Consider the following 8,952-nt stretch of genomic DNA (forward strand, 5'->3'; position numbering starts at 1 on the left):
GGCAAAATTAAAGAAGGCAATAAGGAAGAAAAAGAGGCAAAAGGAGCATGATCATCTTTAGATATTGGCTGAAGCCTCTTTAGCCCAACATGAAACTTGATAGAGAAGGTCGAGCCCAAATTTCAAGAAATTTGGAGCAATTTTTGGCATTTTGAATTTTTTTGCACTAAAAAATAGGTTTTGCCTCCCTATGCGCCGCGCCATGTGGCGCTCGCTTTTGCTAGAGGGCTCCAAATCCAAAAAAAATTGCATGTCTATATTTTTCATGATAATTTATGGTTTCTGGTGCATGGCCAAGAAATTTGGGCAGGTTTTGAGTCCTCGAGAGGCCAAAAACACTCAAAAAATGACCTCACTGCCCCTATTTTGACACACAAGAAGCAATGTTGGGAGAACTGATTGTTGGAGGGGAAAATGGAGGCCAAATTGAAAAATTCAACTTGGGTTGGAAAGTAGACAGGTATAATTTTCCAACAAGCACATTTGGGATCAATTTGGACTTTGGGAAGTGCCTCAAAATCAGCTCCAAAGTGGCGCGATGCATAGAGAATCAGGCGCGGCACATAGAGGATTTTTTCCTATTTTTCACTGTTCAGCTCAGAAATTCACCTAGTTTTGACCAATTTTGCTTTTTTATGTTACAATTGACCTTTCATGATGTGATTTGATAACCATGATGTAATATTGACACATTTTTATTTGTTCTAGAGGATTCATTCACTAAAAAGTGAAAATTAAATGAATGAATCAGTTTCCTAGCATATAGGGGCAAGTTGTTTGATTACCTAGATTTTAGTTCCTTGTTTAGAATTGGTTCAGACAACTCCTAGAATGATGAGCTCAACCCCTAGAGGCATGGGAAGGAGTTAGGCTTGTCGATATCATGTAATTTATCAGTCATTTTCAGGGTTGGATACTTGGGATTGCTTGGCACTTCATTGTACATTTCATTTCTGCAATTTTGGCAAAGGAAAGACTAGGGTTTTGCAGCACTTGTTGGGATCCATGTGGCTTTGTGTTTTGATGGTGTTTTTATCTATGTAATTGTAAGTTCACTGATGTTTATGTGTATCATTTTCCCTTTTCTTTTCTTCTGAAATTAAACAAATGAGTGATTGAGGTAGAATTCATTGGACTACTGTGCTCTGCCTTGGAATTTTGTTTAATTTTACATGTTTTCATCTTTTTGAGGAGGACTCTTGAGACCCTCTTGCCCTCCTTAGCCCCTCACCAGTCTGATCCATCCATTCATTCAATCCAAAGCATAAAAAAGATTGCCTTCCTTGCCCCAATCAGAACTTTGAAAAAACTAGGTCCCATCCCCGGACCCAAAATTTGCCTTTCCCTTTTTTCCAACAAAACCCTCAAAAACTCAAGTCAAATCCTTGAACTTCATTCCTAGCTTAATATCAGTTTTTAAATCAGTCATCTCAAGCCCCATCGATTATCTTTCGCTAAGATTGACCCAGAGAGAGCCCTCTCCTGTCCTCATAGGGCTAGCTACGAGGCTGAGCGTGGTTTGATGTGGACCTAGAACCTTGCCTTTTTAGCCTGAGGCAAATCTAGGCTCTAACAGATACCCCTTTTGGTTTCTATTTTTGACAGAGAAACCTCTGACAGTACACCTTTTACCACATAGATGTTGCTATTGGACAGAAATCTCCATAGGAGATTTGCACCAAACTTATAAATGTCTATTGTATATCACAATAATAAGCATTAACATATGAAGATGTGGCACACCCTAAACTCTATGCATTCAACACATTGCTTTTTCTTTCATGGTAGATTTCGTTCTGCATGTAGATGTGTTGTGGCACTTGAGTGTGTTCACATCAAAGATTCTAAGGCCAAACCAAGATTCTCATGTGTCATGAAAATTCAACATATTATGCCTTGTTCACCTAAGAACTACCTATAACTAATATTATGGTACTCATGTACAATCTCAACTCATCCCACTTAACAAGTTACCAAGACAAGGCTCATCACATCCAACCGTGCTCTAAAAAAATTAAGAAATACGATTTACATCTTAGCATGCCATAACACCTATCATGTCTTAGAATTCCTTGGCACTATGTGGCATGCGTTAATATCCCCTACATTCCTTAGCATGCTTTGACACTCCCTAGCACACTGTGGCACTTCTTGACATGCCTTGGTTATTTAGAATACCTTGGCATTACCTAGGATATAACCTTGTCACTCCCTCCTTAACACGCCTAGAACTCATTGAAACTCCCTCTCACACACTCTTATTCGTTCATTTCCATGCATTTTGACCTAGTTCTTCCTTATGTTTCCTTGACACTCCCTAGGTCACTCTAGCACCTGACACATCTTGGCCTACCGCCCTAACACTCTAGCAATCCTTGGCACTACATAGTATAGCTTGTCACTCTCTCCTTAGCACACCTAGAGATTGCTAACACTCTTGGTCCAAACTCTTATTCATTCATTTCCATGCATTTTTACCTAGTCCTCCCTTGTGTTTCCCTAGCACTCCTTATCACTCCTTGACATGTGTTATTACACCCCTAGCACCTATGACATCTTGGCACGTCGCCCTGGCCTCTAGCATGCCTTAACACTTCCTAGCATACCTTGTCACTTTGTCCTTAGCACACTTGGAACTCACTGAAACTTCTAATCACAATCTCTTAATTATTCATTTCAATTCATTTTGACATAGTGCTCCCTTGTGTTTCCCTAGCACTCCTAGCTAACAATTCCTTGCACGCGTTGGCACACCTTGGCCACATGTCACCCTAGAACTCTAGGATTCCTTAGCATTGCCTAGCATGCCTAACACTCCATGCCACACATTCTTATTCCTTCATTTCCATGCATTATGACCTAGTGCTCCCTTGTGTTTCCGTAGCACTCCCTAACACTCCTTGGCACACCATGGCACTTGTCACATCTTAGCAGGATTTCATTGCACTCTATCATCTATTGGCACTACTTATCATATGTTGTTACTCCCTCCTTAGCACACCTATAACTTTTTAACACTCCCTATCACACACGCACATTCATTCATTTACATGTAATTGAAACAAGTCCTCCCTTGTGTTTCCCTGGTAATCCCTAGCATGTATTGGCACCACATCCTAGAACCTAGCACACCTTGGCATGCCTTAGCACTTGGCATGTCTTCACATGGCTAACATTCCTTGGAACTTTATAACATGTGTTATCACTTCCTAAAATTCCCTGCATGCCTTGGCACTCTCTAGTTTTCATTCCCTCATAGATAGCCTTACCTTTTTTTTGACTTGGGAACACAGCCAAGTCATTGACAAAATAGTGTTGTGCCTAGACCAAAGTCTCCCTTTGTTTGAAACTGCTTTTTCCATCCTCTTATCACAATCTTAGGCTTTCCTCCTACAAGTCCTAATATGAAATTCTCCTAACACACTTTGTCCATGGGACACCTAGAACTCACGGACACTCCCTTGGCATAATCTCTTATTCATTCATTTCCATGCACATTGACCTAATTCTCCTTTGTGATTCCCTAACACTCCTTGACATGTATTGACACTATTTGGCGTATGTCAGCACACCTTTTCATTCCTTGGCAAGCCATGGTACTCCTTAATTATCATGCCCTCATAACTACCCTTATTTTCTTTTAGACTTAGGAACCCAACCAAGTCCTGCCTCGACTACAACAACTTTACCAAGTTACATTTACTACAACTAGACTATGCCTTGTTCCCCTAATGGCCTATAACTCATCTTAGGCTTCTCATGTCCAATCTTAACTCATCCCACTTAACAAGTTACCAAGTCAAGGCTCACATCCAACCGTGCCCATTAAACAACTAAGAAACATAGTTTACATATTCACATGCCATAACATCTGGCATGTATAACAATCCATTGGCACTACATGGCACACATTATCATCCCTGACATTCCTTGGCATTATTTGTCACTCCCTAACAGACCCTACCACTCCCTAACATGTCCTGACATTCTAGTATGCCTTGGCACTTCCTAGCATATAATCTTGTCATGCCCTCCTTAACACAATTGGAACTTGTTGACACTTCCTATCACACACTCTTATCCATTCATTTCCATGCATTTTGAACTAGTTCTCTCTTGTGTTCTCATGGAACTCCTTGACACACATTGGCACACCCTAGGACTTGGCACATCTTCACATGTTGCCTTGGCACTCTAGAATTCCTTAGAACTAACTAGCATACCTTGTCACTCCCTCCTTAGCACACCTAGAATTTTTTGACAATCCCTGTCACACGCTCTTATTCATTCATTTCCATGCATTTGAAACTAGTGCTCCATTGTTTTTCCCTGACACTCCAAAACTCTCCCTAGCATGCATTGGCACACCTTAGCACCTAGCACATCTTGACATGTTTCCCTGGCCTTTAGAATGCCTTAGCACTGCCAATCATACTTTGTCACTCCCTCCTTAGCACACCTTGAAATCACTGACACTTCCTGTCACAAATTCTTAATCATTCATTTGCATGCATTATTTTCACCTAGTGCTCCCTTGTATTTACCTGACGCCCCCTAACACTTCCAAGAACTATTTGGGACACCTTGACACCTAGCACATATTGGCTGCATGTCGCTCTAACACGCTAGAATGATTTAGCATTACTTAGCATACCATGTCACTCCCCTCTTACCACACCTGGAACTCATTGGCACTCCGTGTCACACACTCTTATTCATTCATTTCCATGCATTTTGACCTAGTGCTCCCTTGTGTTTCCCTAGCACTCGATAACACTTAGCACACATTGGCACACCTAATTGCAATGAGTTTCACTAACAGTCAATCCACAAATGCTTCCAGGGCCTAGCTAGTTACTTTTTCTTCACTAATATATTAGGGTTAAGTTTATTGTATAGTGTTCAATGTGAAAATATTACTCGGTGTTTTTATAGCATTAGTTGGAAGATGGCTAAGCCACAAGCATGACGGTAAGGTTCTTGAATATTGGATTGTAAAACTAACCAGCAAATATATGAATATAAGATCTATGGGAAATTTTAGTTCTCTAAAGAGATTCATGGTAGTGATTTTCCCATTGCACTAGACCCGAGAACTCGATTGTTAATTAGATGCAAAGAAGTGGTAGTTTGATGTAGTAAATGTGAAATGTACAATTCAAGAACATGATGGAGGCTTACCTCTAATATCAGAATTCAGTTTTGTATCTTTGTGGTGCAAACCCCATGATGTCCAAGTGTGACCCCATCCTTGCAACAACACCCTCTGAGTAGTTACCCAGTGACTTCCTTGCCTTTGATTTCCCTCTCCTCATCTTGTTCACTCTCAGTTCCTTCTCCCTTACTCTCCTCTCACTATGCTCTTTTGCTTCCTATTATCCTTATCCAATTTCTCTTCTCTTTATACTTCTCACTCCATCCTTCTAGTTAGTTAGGTCTTGGCTAACTGGATTTTCCCTTTCTTGCCATTTTTCCTCTCATTTTCTCCCAATCTGTCATTTTCCCTCTTCCTAGGTCTGTTCTAGAATCGACAAAGTGTGAGGGAGGAGAAAAATCCATTCATGTGTGCTAATAGGTTGCAAAATATCTCCCACCCTCATTGACTGCATCAAGGCCTGTAAATATTATGCTTGTGAGTGTCTGTGAGTCTCTTCTTAGGTCTTGGGTCGAATTATTTTTTCTCTTTCAACTATATGAGTCGAGCTATATGCTCTTTAACCCCCCCATTGATAGAGTTCCTTATACTTGTATCATGCCCCTGGTATAAAGACATATGTATAGGTTATTATGGTATATGTTGAACTTTGGTTATTATGCTCACCTTGAAGTCATTGAGGTTCCATCTAACTCCCCCTAGTTAATACAAGGTTCATTGAGTTAGAAAAATGTGCCATCAATAATTATAAGTGGTTAACTTAAGGAAGGACCCTTCGTTGAAGCCTCATCAATGCATATTGGGTCGATGGTTAGGGTTTTGATTCTGTTAGACACTATTCACTATTATATTTGTGGGCATAAAGTAATTATGATATTCCCGATGTACATAAGGATAACTGGGAAGTGTTTCCCATAATCATGCAAGTGGAACATCAACATGTACATCAGGGTAACCACAAAATATTTATCATATTTATACAATACAAGGTGATAGGAAATATTTACAATATATACATGAATGTACTAAGATCAGGAACATTAGCATCATATCTACATACTTACCACAAGACGAGGGTCATTACAACCCCTTAAAAATAGCCATAAGGCCTTCCTCTTTTGCATCTCCTTGACCACAAGGGTTTAATTGAAAAACACAAAGTTCCTCTAAAGATTTGAAGGTTGAGGCAACCACTTCAAGCCCTTGAACTTAAAGATAATCAAATATCTGCAATTTTTTACAATAATAAGTCCATTATGCACACTCCTCATCTTAGAGTTGGGTAGAGAGGGAGAATACTTGATTGGTGCCAACCTTATAAATGAACAACTTTTCCTACTCATTGGTTTGACTCTCCACATCTAGTTGACACCACTAACACAACCAAAAGTCCAAGATACCCTTAAGATGTGCCCTACACCCAAGGGCATAGACTTCACCTCCATAAAATGTACCTTCAAATTTAGATGTCCCAAAACAATGATATCCTAACCCAATATATCTTATTTGTTATATTTTTGTAACTTTCTCCTTAATTAACAGTTGTTTTTAACTATTTAATCCACTTACCGTATAGTCTCTCTTGTTTGCACCCACCAAGTATACAAGAACACTTATGTTTTTAATACAATCAAGTTAAGAGGGCATGTTTCTTTCTTACACTTAAATGTTTTCAGTACAACCAAGTTCAGAGCACATGTTTCCTTTTTGAAATTCCAAAAGTATAGCATGTCTATCTCTATAAACTAACAACAAAATCATTGCATAAAAAAGGTAAGCTTAAAATTAAATTAAAATTAGATTATTATTATTATGATAAATACACCAAATATGGAAAAAATGTTTTCAAACACAACCATAGAAAAAGTGTTAGTTTGTCAAATACAACAACAAACTTATTAAACCATCCTAGATCCATCTTAACCTGGATCTATCAAGCGCCGACAGGGATCCAATCTCTCGATGTGCAAGCCTCCTTTTTGGCGCTTGATAGATCCAGGTTAAGATGGATCTAGGCTGGTTATATAATATTATACAGTATCTATATTTGTATCTATGTGTGTCTTTCTTATTCCCTCTCTCTATCTCACCCCCAAAACATACACACTCTCTCTCTATATATATCTCTCTCTTCCTCCCTCTTCCTCTTTGCCTCTATCTCTCCTCTCTCCATCACTTCCTTGTCACTCCCTCTCTCTCTCTACCTTTCTCCCTATATGTCTTTCTTCTTCCTTCCGTCTCCCTTCCCCTCCAACTTCATCTCTCTCTCCTCTCTCTTAGTCCTCTCTCTCCCTTTCTCTCTGAACTCCCTCTGTCCCCCCCATCACTCTCTCTCTCTCTCCCCTCCATCTATATACCTACCTCTGTCTCTCTTTCTCTTCTCTCCCTATCTTTAACCCCACATATTCTCTCTCTTCCCTCTTCTCTTCTCTCCCTCTCTCTCTATCCTTCTATCCCTTGTCACTCCCTCTCTCTCTCCACCTCTATCTCCCTATGCCTTAGTTCTTTCCTCCCTCTCTCTCCCCCTCCAACTCCATATCTCTCTCCCCCTCTCTTCTTCTCTCTCTCCCCCTCCAACTCCATATCTTTCTCCCCTCCCTCTCTTCTTCTCTCTCTCCCCTCTCTCTCTTCCTACCTCCTTCTCTCTGTTTCCCCCATCACTCTCGCACTCTCTTTTTTTTTTCTCTCTCTCTCTCCACCCTCCATCTTTGTCACTATCTCCTTCCCCCTCTCTTCCCTTCACTTTGCTTTCTATCATCACTTGGATCCTTAGTTAATATAGATCTATGTTGGTTCTTACTAATATTTGTATTAGATAAATTTCACATCTTTAAATATAAAAGTATTCTCATTTTTAATTTTATTAAAACCTTAATTTAATTTATATGGGAATAATTTTAGTAGTCATGAGAATAGAGGGTTTATATATATCTCCAAACTAATTACAACCCTTTTCCTAATAGCTTCAAATAAAATGTTTTATAAAATTAAATTAAAATATTTTTATTGTTAAATAAGTTATGCTTTTTGGGAATATGGTATTGATAAGCCATGGTATTGGCCCATGGTATTGTAACAATGCCTATTTACAAGTTAATAATATCCATGGTAAAGTGGGGGTGAATATCGATGGTTAAGAATGTTTTCATATTGTTATAAAATATTTAGATTGTGAAAGAAGATATGGTTTTTTTGGCATGTGGTATTGATAAGCCGTGGTATTAGCCCATGCTATTGTAACAAAGCCTATTCACAAGTTATGTTCATGATTAATAATCCTGTCATATTCTTATAAAATACTTTTATTTTGAAAACAGGTTATGTTCTTGGGCATGTGGTATTAATAAGCCATGGTATTGGCCCATGGTATTGTAACAAAGTATATTTACAAGTTAATAATATCCATGATAAAGTGAGAATGAATATCCATGGTTAAGAATATTTTCATATTGTTATAAAATATTTTTATTGTGAAGTAAGTTATGTTCTTGGAGCATGTGGTATTGATAAGCCATAGTATTGGCCCATAGTATTGAAACAAAGCAAAATTTTTACAAGTTAATAATATCCACTGTAAAGTGGGGGGTGAATATCCATGGTTAAGAATATTGTCATATTGTTATAAAATATTTTGGTCATGAAATAATTTATGGTTTTTGGGATTGAGGTATTGATAAGCCATGGTATTGTAACAGAACCTATTGACAAGTTAATAGCAAAATCAAAATATAACAAATTGAATTTCATTATTTTTATTAGTAATTGAGCCAACATCTAGATTTTTTCACTCATCCCCA

Source organism: Pinus tabuliformis, chromosome X (assembly GCF_031772625.1).
Source record: "Pinus tabuliformis cultivar Carrire ecotype Pingquan chromosome X, CPIR1, whole genome shotgun sequence".
NCBI lineage: Eukaryota > Viridiplantae > Streptophyta > Pinopsida > Pinales > Pinaceae > Pinus > Pinus tabuliformis.